The 14,594-nt window shown below is 43.8% G+C and overlaps 1 long non-coding RNA gene across 1 annotated transcript in view; it reads left to right on the plus strand.

Moving 5' to 3' along the window:
• LOC139220409 (uncharacterized) overlaps positions 1-14,544 on the plus strand; it is a 66,806-nt gene extending 52,262 nt beyond the window's left edge. The window contains exon 3 of the long non-coding RNA XR_011585768.1: positions 14,354-14,544. This is a non-coding gene — a long non-coding RNA (uncharacterized lncRNA). The remainder of the gene's footprint in view (positions 1-14,353) is intronic.
• The last annotated feature ends 50 nt before the right edge of the window (positions 14,545-14,594 follow it).

A 14,594-nucleotide genomic window follows, 5' to 3' on the forward strand; every position in this document is an offset into this window, starting at 1 on the left:
GAACACGTGGGAATGAATTATTATTTGCACCTGCTCGTCCAGACAGTTGTGTTTTTAGAGAAAACTGTGACAGACAGCATTCCTTCCCCTATTGTCCACATGTGTATGCACGCCCACATGCACCCACGTACACTGTAAATCAAACGTATACAGATCATAGTGTGAATTCAACCGTGCTGCCTTTCTACTATCTTTGTCTTCTTTGACTCCTGCCTTCTCTGTTCCTTACTTAGCCATCCTCTGTTGACTCTATGCTCTCTTTGATTCGGTGGTGCCTGTGGGTAGTAGCATGCAGAGGTCAGCGGGCCAAATCGACACAGTACTGAATAGTTTTTTTCCTGTGAGGGCAAAAGTGTGTGTGTGTGTGTGTGTGTGTGTCAGGTGCATATGATTCTTCAGGGGTCTTAAACAGCCTGCGGTGGAGCAGTGAACTTAAGCGCACTGAACCCCTCTGACCTTCTCATGTCCATATGACCATACAGTACGAGTGGGCGTGTTTCTGCACACATGCTTGTCTGCGCTTAATGCGTGTGTTGGCGCCTGCACAATTTTATGTATGTATGATATGAACGTTTGAAGGTATGTTTGTGTACGTCGTGCTATTTTGAACACAGAATCTGTGAACTGTGAAGGAGCCTCGTCGCCATCTGTGTTCCACAACGGCTGTTCTGTATCTGGTAGAACAGGACTGTCCCGCCGTAGGACATCCTCATTCTTGTCCCCCAAAGAGCAGCACATATGCAGCACTGGCTTCCCCCCTCCCCCCCTACGAACTAAGAGCTAATTGAGCACACGTAATGCTCCTTTTGTCCAACAAAGTCTTTTTGCTAATTAAAGGAAAAACTTGAGATTTACAGTTTTCACATTTTTTTCACACACATATATATATATATATATATATATATATATATATATAGAGCAATCACACAAGCACTGCACCGACCACAGATATCCCGCCATGTAGCCCCAAACTTATTTTATAGAGCCTACCCGATCATTACGCAGATTCCAACCCACCAAGGCAGAGAGACAAAGCGGAGGTGGCGGTGACGGCCCGCTGACAGCTTGCCCTGCCCTTTGCCCTCCCCCTTCCCTCTTTCTAAGGATGCAGTGCAACTCAACGTTTGCTATGTGCACTTTCTTTTTTCATTTTGTCAGTGGAGGCGTGCAGCTGCAATCTCAGTCAGTGCAATAATGGGTGCAAGAATGAATTGTGTTAAATAGTGCTTTTGTAGTTGAGTCAAACAAGTGAAAGTGACTCTTGGATTTTTCTCCCTAAATGTGGAAAACACGTACGAAATAATGAATCAGGCCATCATGCACAGTAGTTAGTTTGTTGCTGTCAAATCACACACAGACGTCCTCCCGAGGTGTTTGTTATACAGGTGGAGCTTGTGTGAACACACATCCTTGGAGACACACACCCTGCTCCCGTCACTCTCTTGCCCCTCCACAATTACTCTAAACTGTACTGACAGACTTGCTAAGATTCAAAGGCATGTTTAGGTAGCAGAAAATTCATCCTGACATCCAACCTCAAACACATTTCTATCTGCTTTTTTTTCTGTTTTAATCACTAACACACATCGTCGTTCACATGCACAACCTGGACATGTTACGTATAGACTGCCACATGGACACAATTTCCCTGAAATTCTTTAGGCAAATATGCACTGGCGGCAAACTGTGGATGAACTCATCCACACTACAGAAAAACATCTTTCTCACGCACATACAGCACTGTGTCTGTTGCCTCAGGACTGACTCTGTACGTAGTCTTTGTGTGTGTGTGTGTGTGTGTGTGTGTAAGCATGGAAAAGATGAAATGATTGAGAAACTATTTAATTTTATTGCTCAAGGATGTTTGCAATGAAATCTCCAAACTTTGGGTTTTGACAGCTTTTGGCTCTCGCCGCGGTCTCTCGCCTGCTCCTTTGTGTCCGTTCCTTTTTTCTTTCCCCACTCTGCCATTACGTTCTGTTTCTTATCACCGACTTGCATTTATAAGTTGAAAAACTGTGAAGTGCCTGTCCTGTAGATCTATTTTGACATTCTGCAGATAACAAGTGAATCTCTGAACAGCGAGGAGGGTGTTTGCACTTATGGACATGCTGCACGTGTACAGCACATGTACAGTCCTCGTTGGGAATGTGTGCGTGTGGTAAACGTAAGTATGTGTTAGTTGCCTTTCGCATGTGTGCAGCTGTACCTTGTGTGTGTCTGTAGCGTACAATGAGGGTTTGGCCCTAATCAGATCCAGGACCACACAGGCACTCGGGTAGGAGCCGGTGGGAATCGGGGCCCGCGGCCCTCAGTACCCCAACCAGACTCTCTGCCAAGAAAATCACCTTCCAGCCTGTTGGCTCCATCTTTTGCGCCCCGCCAAGCTCGCCCCTCTCCTCTTTCATAGATTCTGCTCTATTCAGTCAGGAAAACATTGAGATTATACTGTGAGTGGGGTGTAGTTATGGCTCAGGAGTTCCCAGGGGCCTCACCAGGCCTCGTAGGCTTCATTACACCCCTGGGTGGGAGGGATCGGTGGGGAGGACATGTAAGAAGTGACCATATTGGTCCTTTGTGAGTGTGTGTGTGTGTGTGTGTGTGTGTGTCTGTGGTCTCTTTACAGTATGTGTTTTATTGCTCATTACAGAGGTGGCTGAGATGTGGAGATGAATGGAAAGGCTTGAGGGGGTGGAGAAAGGAGACATGGGGTTTGTAGCGTGCGGGTTTGTGTGTGCGGGTTTGTGCACATATGTGTCTTAAAAATATCTACATCTACATTCAAGTACAGTACGGTGCTCGTGCCTTTAAAGGAACAGTTCAGTACTCCATGGTACTCATGCGAAAAAGAAGTTGATTCACATCAGAACGACGACAAAACACTCTCAGGCTGCGCTGCTTACTGTTTTGCTATGGAGGTGGATATGTTTTAAATCAGAAATGAATCAGGTAAAGAACTGGAGCACAGCTTTTAGACATTTTCAGGCTCTTTCTGCAGTGTACTTTGTAGTAAGACAGGAAGATTTTATACAGTATGAAAATATGAAACAAAGCAGGCAGTTAAGTCAAATATTGACAAAGCAAAATATTGATATACATAAATATATATAATACATGAGAGGATGGTGATTTATATTTGTAACTGCAATCTTTAAAAACATACCGCTGGCCGTCTTCTGCCATAATGTGGAAAAAATGAATGAGTTCACTGTGGTGAATCGTGTTCAGTGAACAGACCAGCCTGGTGTACGTCTGTCTGTCTGTCCGTCCGTCCGTCTAACTGAAGAGGCTCGCATGCACATGACCTGAATAACTGACTGACACAGCTCACCCGTCTGTGCTGCGGCTGAGATCTCAAATATGGTCAGAATGGCCTCAGTGTTGTGACTGGGTGTCATCTCATACACAGCGAAAGGAGGCCAGTTAGCATCATGCATGCATGTGGCTGGAGCTTGTCCAAGTCCTGCTGCTTGGACATGTATAGTATCTTGCAGATCCACTGTATGTAGGCCAGAGAGCTGGTGCTGCCGTCCCATACTGATAGCATGAAATAGAAAGGTCACTTGCTGGTCTTCTCTTGCCAGAGGTTATATTTGTGCCTGTACGCCAAGAATCAGTACATGCTTACTGGCCTCATCATCAGGCCTGCCTCCACAGGACCCACCTGTTTGAGGCCTGCCAGAGCTGAAGCCACAGCGTCTGCCATGTCCACAATTTCACAGTTTTTCCTGGCTGAAGTCTACCGTCAAGAGCTAATATAGACCTTGAGACAGAAACACACAGACCTGCTTCAGTACAGAAACCAGTCGAGCTGTGGGCTGCAGCTTACTCTCCCCACGGAGCTCAGACTGGCTCTCCCTCAAACATAAACCCGTCCCAATTTGTTGAGGCTTTGCTATTTTGCTTGATAAATTTGCACATATTTATTTATATCATTTTATTTGTGCCCTTGTTTATACGCCTGACGCGAGTCTGGTTTGTTTTATTTGAGCTGAGGCTGGTGCCTGGATCCCAGCCCTGTTTGTAAACTCAAAGAAACAGAGTGCACAACACACACACACACACACACACACACACACTGAAACACAGACAGTATCATCTGCCAGGACTGTGTAGTGCAACACTGCCTGCCCATGCACACACGTGCAAACAATGATGCTGCTTCACAACCACTTTGGGTGATGTGAATCTGTGTCTGAATGTGCTTTAATGGAAAACAAACTTCTTTCAGCTAATTTAAAATCAATGCTCATGTGTAGTAATATACTGTAATAGCTAGTAAGTTGATGGAATTGTTCAGTTTCTATAATGAATACAGTAATTCTGCTGGAAATGCTGCGTGTGTGTTGAAAGTTTTTGATGTTTTCGATAAGCCTGTCCTTGCTGTGGCTGTTTGGGGATTTCCCTCTTGCTCCAATCTCCAATCTGGGAATGGGAGACCTCTCCCCAGGCTGTTGGCATGGCAACAGTAACTGTACGGGTGCAGCAGAGAGAAGAAGTGAGGAAACAGGAGAGAGAAGAGAGTGATTGCCCAGATTGCAGGCACAGTTGGACAAAGTTACCCATGCAGTCACATCCCGTGTGTGTGTATATGTGTGTGTGTGTGTGTGTGTGTGTGTGTGTATGCAAACACACACGCAGTGGTGGCAGGTTAGGCTCAGGGCCCAGACACACACACACACACACACACACACACACACACACACACACACAATCTCTCCTCTTGTTTGCTGTGTTAGCATTGCCAGCTCAATCTGCCTAATGTTGGACACACACACACACACACACAGTGGAATTCCCTACTCTGCTAACCCATCTAATTATGCCACCTGCGCACACTGACACACACGTACACCACACACACTCACACGTCTCTTTCTTTGTCAAAATGAAATTTGACATGACTACTGCCTCCAAAGATTTTTGACCAGCACCTAACGTAGCTTGCATAATTGGTGCTTTGCACCTAAAGAAACTCCCCTCTGACCTTTAAACCCTTTTAAATCTTCAGATTAAATCATCACTCTCACTTGGACCATGCATGCGTTACCATTAGGGCTAGCTTCCGCTTTATCTTTTAAATAGCCGGCATTGTTAAAAGAGGCTGATGTAATGTAATGACAGTTTGTGCAAACAGACAGAATGCCAGCAGCTGTCTACTTACTGAAACTGTTAAAGCCCCTCTTTAAAGACCCTTAAATGTCATGTAAATTTGTTTTGTCCCAACAATCTTGAAATCTCTCTTCACCCGTGTTGTCTCCTTACAATTAGACACTTCCATTAGTTGTGAGGAAGTGAACAAGTGTGGGGAGGCGGACATCTCCAGGAAAACAATCGGGGGGAAAGCACACATACATCCAGCGTCCAACAGTTTCACACACAGTGCAGTTTTTCTTAAGGTGGGCTGACGAGGAAATGCAGGCAGGGTAAACAGCTGAAGGTAGGAAGGCTGGGTGGGAAGAGTGCAAGGTTCACTGAGGCTGAAAAAAATACATACTGAGCTGAACACAATGCACCGCTCTGCAGATAGTCGGATCCATCTAAAAAAAAAAAAGACTCAACTTCAGCCTTTGGAGTTTTCAAGCCCCGCAGCATTCGTGGACCCACCTTAAGAAAGCGAAAAAAGCAAAACTGCCAGAGGGAAGGGAAAAAAAGAGAAGTGAGCTGGATTTGTTTTCCAAACGCAGTCACATTCTTGGCAGCACCTTAGCTTGTCCTTGCCAAAGGAGGGTGGGAAGAGCAGGGATGAGAGAGGTAGAGAGAGGGGAGAGAGTGGACGTGGGAGAGAGAAAGAGCAGATTGTTTTTCTTTTTTTTCCCTTTTTGTTCACTGCACAGCGCATTAAAAGTTAAGATTACATGAACGTTATCTACAGTTGTACTTCAATCTTTGGCCTCTTTCTTTTTCCATGTACGTAGGTCTTAAAAAGCATACATTGCCTGATTTAGCCCCCGTGTAGTCTTCACTGTTACACAGACCAGTCACGGTGCTGCAGTCAGACCAGTTTGTCTTTTAGAAATAAATGCAGCATAGTTTTATTTCTCTCTGTTTCCAGTTGCTGCTACTGTTTGCATTGTTATTGTGTAATTGTTTAAAATCCTTAAATGTCATTACTATACAATAGCATGCTGTACAAAATACATTGCTTTGTCACAGAAAAGAGTTTCCTTCTAAATATTCATGAAATATTGTCTGGTACCGAAGCAATTAGCTGAATAATATTTAGCTGACTGACAGGAAACAGACATCACTTTTCATAACTGATAAATAGTTCCTGTCAATTAAAAATGCCAAACGTTTGCTGGTTTCAGCCTCTCAGATGTAAAGATGTCCTTTTTTCTGCTTCGTATCATTGCAAACAGAATACAGTTGGGTTTTGGAGAAAACAAGCCATTTGAAGATGTGGCCGTAAGCTCTGCGAACTTTGAATGAACGTATTAATTGACAGTGAGTACAATCATTGGTTTCATCCTTTGTTCTGTCTACATGACGTTAAAGGTTGCACAAAGGAAGATTAAATCAATATAAAACAGAAAAAAAAAACCCACAGAACATCTGCTGTTTTACATCAGCCTGTCACGCTGCTACTCGTCAATTTTTACGTGTTGTCTGCTGTAATGGGACAATAAAAGTTAAGAATGAGGGACTTTGTAATGCTGGGAGAGAAGACGGAAGGCTGGCAGTGTGTTAGCTGTGTTCTGCAACTATGCAGATGTCGTGTAAATTTATGTCTTCGACTGCTCATCGGTGCCAGTGCCAGGCGCAGCCAGCTCTGCCTAGCTGTGCCACTGGCCTGCCCCTTAAACAGCTACTAGTGATCACAGTTGAGGTGCCACTGTGGTGCGAGGTGTCTGGAGGACAACTGTGGTGTTATTGGGTAACTACTGGGTGCGATTGCCATTCAAACAGCCACTTCTGGATGAACGAAGGTTTCAGAAGAGCTCCAGTGTGGATGTTTGTATGTGAAGCAGCTCATCTTCACATGTCAGTGTCTGTGTCTCTGTCTTCCTCGAGGGCTTTGTTGCAATCATGGATGGATTTTGAGATAATGGGCCTCTGGGCACAAACATGTAGTAAGACGTAAGACACCAACACTAAAGATCTGAAGTTGTTTTTTATTCCCTGTAGTTATTTTATGTCTCTTTGTGGTTGTTTGGCATCTTTTTGTTGTCATTTTGTGACTATTTGTGGTCACCTTGCGTCTCTTTGTAGTGATTTGATTGATTGTCACTTCAGGGGCTCTCCACTAGTTGCAATGTTGATGCAGCACAAGCAATTTTGGCACGACATTAATCGAGGACAGATGTCACAGAGGTTCGGCTTTCCCAGGGGTTTGTTTTACGAGCCTTATCGTTGTCATTATCATCATTAGTTTTGATGGTGACACAAAGACAGCGAGAGTTTATAAGAGCCAAAGAGTGAGGTGAAGACAGCCAGAGAAGTGATGATGTAAAATCTGTAGACCAAAAGCATAATCAGAGTTGAAAGGATAAAGATAAGGTAAAGGAGAAGAGAGACAAAAAAAACAGTGATTGTTGGTGAGAATAAGAGACACAATGGCGACAAAAACATACAAGTTTTACAGTATCCTGCCATGTGGGCCTGTCTACCCAGATAGTCCCATGTGTCCTTGGCTGGTATCTATATGGACACCCAAACACTCACACTGTACATGCAAGCAGAAAAGGAAACATACTGTTACCAGCAGAGGCAGGGCAGGACACTGTGTTCCCATTTGCAGTAAGGTAAGACTGAGAGATTTAGTGTGTGTAGTATATTAAGACTTATAGATACACTCAGTTTAAGGGGGGCTCTGTAAAAAAAAAAATCCCTCCACTTTTCCATACCAAGCAAAAGAATGTGTTAAAATGTTAAGCAACTGCTGTGTGCTTGTTCGACAAATATATTTGGCACATGACAAACACACGGCTGCTGGACATTGCTCGAAAGCAGGGTCAAAGCAGGCCAAAGCTCAAGCTCCAGGTTTTTGCTCCCACCATAGTAAATACATGGATGGTGTCTGAGTGGTTTGTGTTTCTGTAGTTTTGTAGTTTGTGTCCTCTACCTGATAAGTCTGAAACTCCAAATCACCACTTGTGTATGCACATGTAAGTTGAGCATTAACATCTTTGTGCACGCAGATATTTGTGTTCGTGCGTACTCAAAGCCACAAGGTCACATTTACAAAAGTGGCCGTACAGACTGTGTTTAGTCACTTCACTGTGACCTATTAGCACCTATTAATAATCCCCTGACAGTAATTAGCCAGGCGAGAGAGCGAGCCGAGACATAGCATGAAACATGATCTCTTTGCCTTTGACTACTTCCAACCCTGGGGGTACTAACACCCAGCTCCCCCCTTTTTCAACCGCCATTTCTTCCACCATCAGACTGCATGCACCACATCAACAACTTGGCCTGACCCTGCTCCATTACTTAACCACTAATTGCCCAGGCCACCCTTGGGAGTCGGGAGCACTGACCCTGCGTCTGCTGTCATGGTGTGAATTCTAACAAGGGTTCTCCTCAGGAGCTTAAGGGCTGAAATCTGCTCCCATATCCCAGCATGTTTGTGCCATTGTCTTCTGCAGCACCAACACTGAGGTCATATTGTAAGCGTGCTCTAATCCTAGGTTACTTCCTGCTGTATTCTGAATGAAAAGAGGTGAACGTTTGAACATAAAAGTCTGTTGGAATCTATGAAGAAATTTACACATCTGAGCTGACATGTGATCTGCTGCACGCCAGAACACGCCAGCAGCTGCAAGAAGCATGTAGCAGCCATAAGAGTTAGGCTCAGCTTGGGGACGGGGCTGCCCCACTTTGATGATTCAAATAATTGGCCTTGATCAAGATTTGCAGGCAAGGTGTAAGACTTTCCAAATTGGTGTGTGACTGTGACCTTTGATGGGACAGAAATGTGCAGAGGGGGAATATCCAAATGACTGAGGATCTGCTGAGTGCTTTCCTGGTTCTCTCACTGCGCTGGCACAATTAGCAGTTACAGTTCAGTCTCACATTTTAGGTGTTTAGGGAAGCCAACGACACAAAGTGTGGTCCGTTCTCATTATGGTTGTATGACTGCACTGTTTGTTGTGAGAGGGTTAAAAATACTCTGCTTTGCTAATGTCGCACTATGTTCATTTGATTTAGTCTTGATTATCTTAACTTGAACATTAGACCTCAGCTGACCTGAGGCATCCATGTTTGTTTGGTTTGGGCACTTCTGCATTAGTGAGTGTAAAATCAAACGCTTCAGACAAAGTTTCCCAGCTGTAATCCTTGAGTCTCGCTCAAGACTCTGGAATAAGTTTGATTCTTTAACGGTTTTTGGAAGTCATTATTGCAGACCTTGAATCATCTATGAGGCTACAAATATGTAACTATGTTACATCCTTGAAAGAAGTTCTTTTTATTTATTTATACAAGCAAAAGTGTCTCAGCTCTCATGACTTACTAAATATAGAGCTCAGGCCCATGAACAGTTCCTGAATATTGTTTCAGTGCCCCATTTCTTAAATAATACTTTCAATTGATTTCTCTCTATTAAAGCTCAACAAAAACATTGTTAAACCTAATGATTTCTTCCCGATGTAGAACTACATTTCTCACTGACCCGCTTTGGACTGAAGAATTCATCCACCTGTTTTTTCCGCTCATTTTCAGAAGAACTGAGGGACATCGATCATGTTGGCCTGGAATAGGGGGGAAAGAGAGCAGGTCATGTTTAATTAATTCTGAGCTTCTCCAGGCATCAACATGCATTCACTAGTTATTCTTTTGATGCATTTTAAGGCTGTATTTCAGAGCAGGCAACTAAAGGTGATCCCTGCTTGAGGGGAGAATGCTGGTTTTTGCAGGCCCAATTAAAATTTGGAAGCTGTCTTAGAAGCGTGGAGAATCAAGGTGCATGAGGCTGAGCCATGTGAGCTGCAGTGTGTGTGTGTGTGTGTGTGTGTGTGTGTGCACGTGCTAAAAAGGAGATATTATTATAGAAAATCTGAGAACTTACATGTTTGAATATATTTTCATTGAAAATATCACACTTCTTAAGTCAACGTTGGGCTGCAGGCCACTAATTTGATTCATGCTCAGTGCAACTTCTTGAGTGAGTCATTGTGACTTTGCGAAATGCTGAATCTGTGCTCTGTTATAAATGTTGACCATTTGCATCAAAATCTAAAATCTGTGTGTTTTTGTTCAAGTTGATATAAACTGAAAACAAGTTCTGAGGTGCTTTACTTAAACATGCCCTTTACTAGTCCCTGTATATATGCACATGGACTGTGTACCACACTGTTTGTGGATGCTAGTGATATCATAGCAATGCTGTTGTAGCCTTATGGCAGCCAGTGTCTCCTAGTTGCATCAAAAGCTATTGCTAAAGAAATCTGTTTGGTCCTGTTGCAGTGCCTGGAGCTTCAAAGTAGAGCCCTGCATGGGACCGACCATGGGATCTCACTCCAGCCTCTCACTCTAGCTGGATCTCTGACTGTTACTGTCCACAATGGACTTCCATTCATTTTATATTTTACAGTGTAGTATTAGCAAGGAGATTCATACCTATCGGGAATAATATGGTGAAATAATGTTCTTCCTCTTCGCATTTAAACAAAACACTTTTTTGTAGATTATGTCACCTCGGTACCCTGTATGTGTATGCATGGCAACGGCAGAGAGCTTTAGTTCACCCCCATCCCGAATGAGATTTACATCGGGTCACACTCCCAATGCGGGCCTCTAATCCAGAGCACCCCAAAAGGAGCGGAGAGGTGGTTTGGCAGCGTATGCCTTAATTAGACAGGCGACAGGCACAGCCAACAAAAGTACCAGGATGGACGCAAAACTGTAGACGTTGTGGTTCAAGGTCTGCATCTGAACCCCAAGGCAAACAGGCCACAGCTGCTGTTTTCTGCCAATAAGGTAGCTGAAAACTTTTTAGGGCCCCTTTCAAGCGTGAACTAATGTTTCATACTCAAAAGATGGATTTTGGGGGCTTCCCGGTGGCCGAGTGGCTCGAGGCTCATGCGATATAACTGCACTCCTGGGATAGACCCTTTACCCCGTCAGGCGTCCCGGAGAGCTACGTCAGCGAATGAGCATGAACGATACAACTGGAACTGGCTCACCGAAATGGAATGCAGCCATCATTAATGTTATTAATTCCACCTGTGCTCCATTTTTCTGCTGATTTGTCTCCTGATACAATCTCAGCTTGATCCACATCCAGTGAGCCAGATATTCATATTTTATCTCACTGATGTACCCGGACCGTTCGTGGCTGTGTAAGAAATCTCTCATTGATATTTTTCATGTACAAGCCCAGACTGAACGCCCTAAAACGGCCTTTTGACACGCCCTGTTCTCTTCCTGTTATTCGTCTATTTGCTCTGATAAGTGGGTTTATTTTGTCTCCTTTCCAACACTGACCTAAATTAAGCCCTTTCTTACCTTTCATCAACTTTGCCTCCGTGTCACTCTCCACAAAGCACTGCACACATTGTCTCAATCTCCTCAGCTCAAAGTATGCTACGTGCTCAGATACCCCAGACAAGTGTTTTCATGCCCTGACCTTGGATATAAGGGATATTAATATAAGCATAACTTCCTGAGTGGAAGCAAGGACGAATGTGTGCATACGAGGGCAAAGTGCTTAGGAGGGCAGCTATATGTCCTGCAGAGAGGGGGGGGAGGTTTTTTTTTTTTTTGCAAAGATTTATAAGACTACTTGCTCTTTATCTAGAAGTACCTTGATGCAGCGTCATGTGTTTGATGAGTGGGTCAGGTGCTATGGGTTTTGACAGTATCATTATTTGCCATCACCGTCAACTTGACCCAGTTAACGCTCGCTAGACGGGCGCAACCGTGAGTGTGCGAGAGCTGCTAATGACTCAGCAGGTGTTAAAAATAACTTGAGCGGGAAATAATGTCTAGAGGGAGTCGGTGTGGCTGTTAACTGGCTAGGCTGACTAGCTTCCCCTTCTGTAAATGGAATACCAACTGTACTGTTGAACGCTGTAAAGAAACAGTTCACAACCAACACCGTGTGAGCTCATATAATGTCTCAAAACAACTATATTGAAGCCATGGGAAACAACCCACCCAGAGGCTTGAGACACATGTCCAAAAAATGACCTTTAAAAAAAACGGAAACATTTGCTCGACAGTTTCAGTTTTGTTGTGTTTTATTTTTCTCACCGAACTGATTGTGACCGCACCGTCCGGCTATTTGTTGCTTAAAGAGAATAATGAAGAGGAAGAGATGTTTTTCTCACTAATGGTTACATGTTTCTCCAGATGAGCTGGGACATTTGTTCATTTATTTGCTGGTACTTGGAATTAATTTCAGTTGCTAATCAAACAAAGGCCCCCTTTTCTCATCCGCCCTCTCTGCCCCACGGTGGTAAACAACGAACTGTTTGTGCAACAAACACAAACAACAGCACTGAGGCTAGTGCCACTTGTAGCAACAGTCGATGTGATAGAGAGAAGGCCTTTGATAAAGCACACTCCATTAGTGGTAGGCCTCTGGGGTTGTTGGTGCTGCTAGGGTCAGAGTTGCAGTCAACTCTGCTCCAGCTTTTTTATGTAACAATGAATGGAGTGTCAGTGTGGATCACGGCTTTGGAGTGTACTGTATGTGCGAGTGTGTTTGAGTCCACGCTTGAGAAATGGTGTTTGTTTACGGTGCATGAGGCTCCTGATCAATAGAAACATAATGAAGGTGCAGAGGTGGCTGACGTGTTACGTTTGTGATGGTAATTATCTGATGCGAAGGTTACGACACGCAGCAGAACAAATCATCCAGTATTTTTCTCGCATAATATAATTTATCTCACCAATTAAAAGGTCTTTAACAATGATCTGAGAGAGATTATCTCCCCAACACGCCCTCATATCATGTCATAAAACTTAAGCCACATCCCTGGTGTCCCTCCTGCCGGCAGAGCTTCATCTCTCAGCCTCTTGATGAGTCATAAATAAATGTGCTCTGCCCATTGTAAGCCTATTAAAAGCTTAAATTAATATTGTAAAGGTTGCAGCACTTCATAAATCTTACACCTGTTTGTACCATATCAGGGAATCTTCATACTTTAGTAATACTGCAGTGAAAGCCACTGATGAATCACTGCTTCAGTTACCTTCTCAGATATATGTGCACTTCTCAACTGTGCAATCATTGTAATTATTAAATAATCCGTTGATTGTTGTATGATTCATTGTTCAATCTATAAAATGAATAAATAAATGAATAAAAACATGCCAGAGCCCAAGTTGACATCTTGTATCAGCTGGTTTTGTCCGACCAACCGTTCAGAGCCCAAAGACATTCAGTCTATAATGATTAGAATTAAATTTAAATTTAAAATTAAAACTTTTTCATGGATTGAGTAATTGTTTCAAAATTAATATGAGGTGAAACATCAAATTTAAAATCATCACCAGACCCTGACAATCTTGAAATTATATTCCTTTTTCTTTCCGTTTATTTCTTTGTATTTTATTTTTATTGCCGTTTTCTGCGGCGCCATCAGCATCCCGCAGAAAGGATGAGAATCAGCCGCCTTCTGCAATAACATGAATAAAATATATGTAGGTGACAAAAAGCTTCATAAAAGCTACGAGCTCTATGCCTGCGGGGAATGGTTGTTGTGGATGTGACCTATAATCTCACTAGCAGCGGTAAAAGCAATAATAATATCAGTCATGTCTAAGGACATTCTCATGCCCTGTATCCCACTGTTCGGGATTAGAAAGCCATTAAGCCAGGGATTAGCGGAGGAAAGAATAAAGCCTTCTTTGGACAACAGAGGAGGGAGGCAGGGGCTAATGGATCAAGACCCTCTGAGCACTTACACATGCACTCCCACACATACTCTTTCACATAGATTCAGCAGCTCTTCTTAAAGCTACTTAACCCCGGGTGAGAGGTGACATTCCATAAACAGTTTTCCAGGAACTATCCAACTGAAGGTGACAGAGTTTACCCTATGACCTCTATGCCACCATATCCAGTATTCATGTATGAGAGGAGGAATTTCTCTGTTGCTCTCTTCCAGTACTAGTTGTCTGGGTCCATGCATGTAATCTGGTGTAAATAGATGATGAGACTGAGACAGAGTGTATCAAAAGAGAGATTTGCTCATTGAGCTAATGGTCAGTAAAGGGTCTTTTGTTTTGGCAGACCTGTCACCAAGAGCCCTTAAGAGAATCCACAAGTCAAAGCTAAAAGCAAGATAACCTAAATGTATATATTGTAGTGCTAAAGCAGGAATGTCTTATTGGTCTTGTGTTATTTGCACATTGGTGCTTTTGCTTTAAAAACAAAACTGTGTCCTTGGTTCTCTTCCAGACTGGATCCCACTCCACCCTCCGTATCCCTGAGACTAACATCCACCTCCAGCCCTCCGGCCCCAGGGCCTGCACATTTACCCGGACAGGGCCGCCAACATCTCTCCTACCTTGCTGCATCTCACCGAGCCACACCGCAGCAACCTCACAGGGGGCCGACTCCTTCTGGAGACCCCCCCTTCCCTTCCCTTCCCTCCCTCCCTCCTTCCCCTCCCCCTGCCCCTTCCTCCCAAAACCCCAGG

The sequence above is a fragment of the Pempheris klunzingeri genome, chromosome 20 (genome assembly GCF_042242105.1).
Source record: "Pempheris klunzingeri isolate RE-2024b chromosome 20, fPemKlu1.hap1, whole genome shotgun sequence".
Lineage (NCBI taxonomy): Eukaryota > Metazoa > Chordata > Actinopteri > Acropomatiformes > Pempheridae > Pempheris > Pempheris klunzingeri.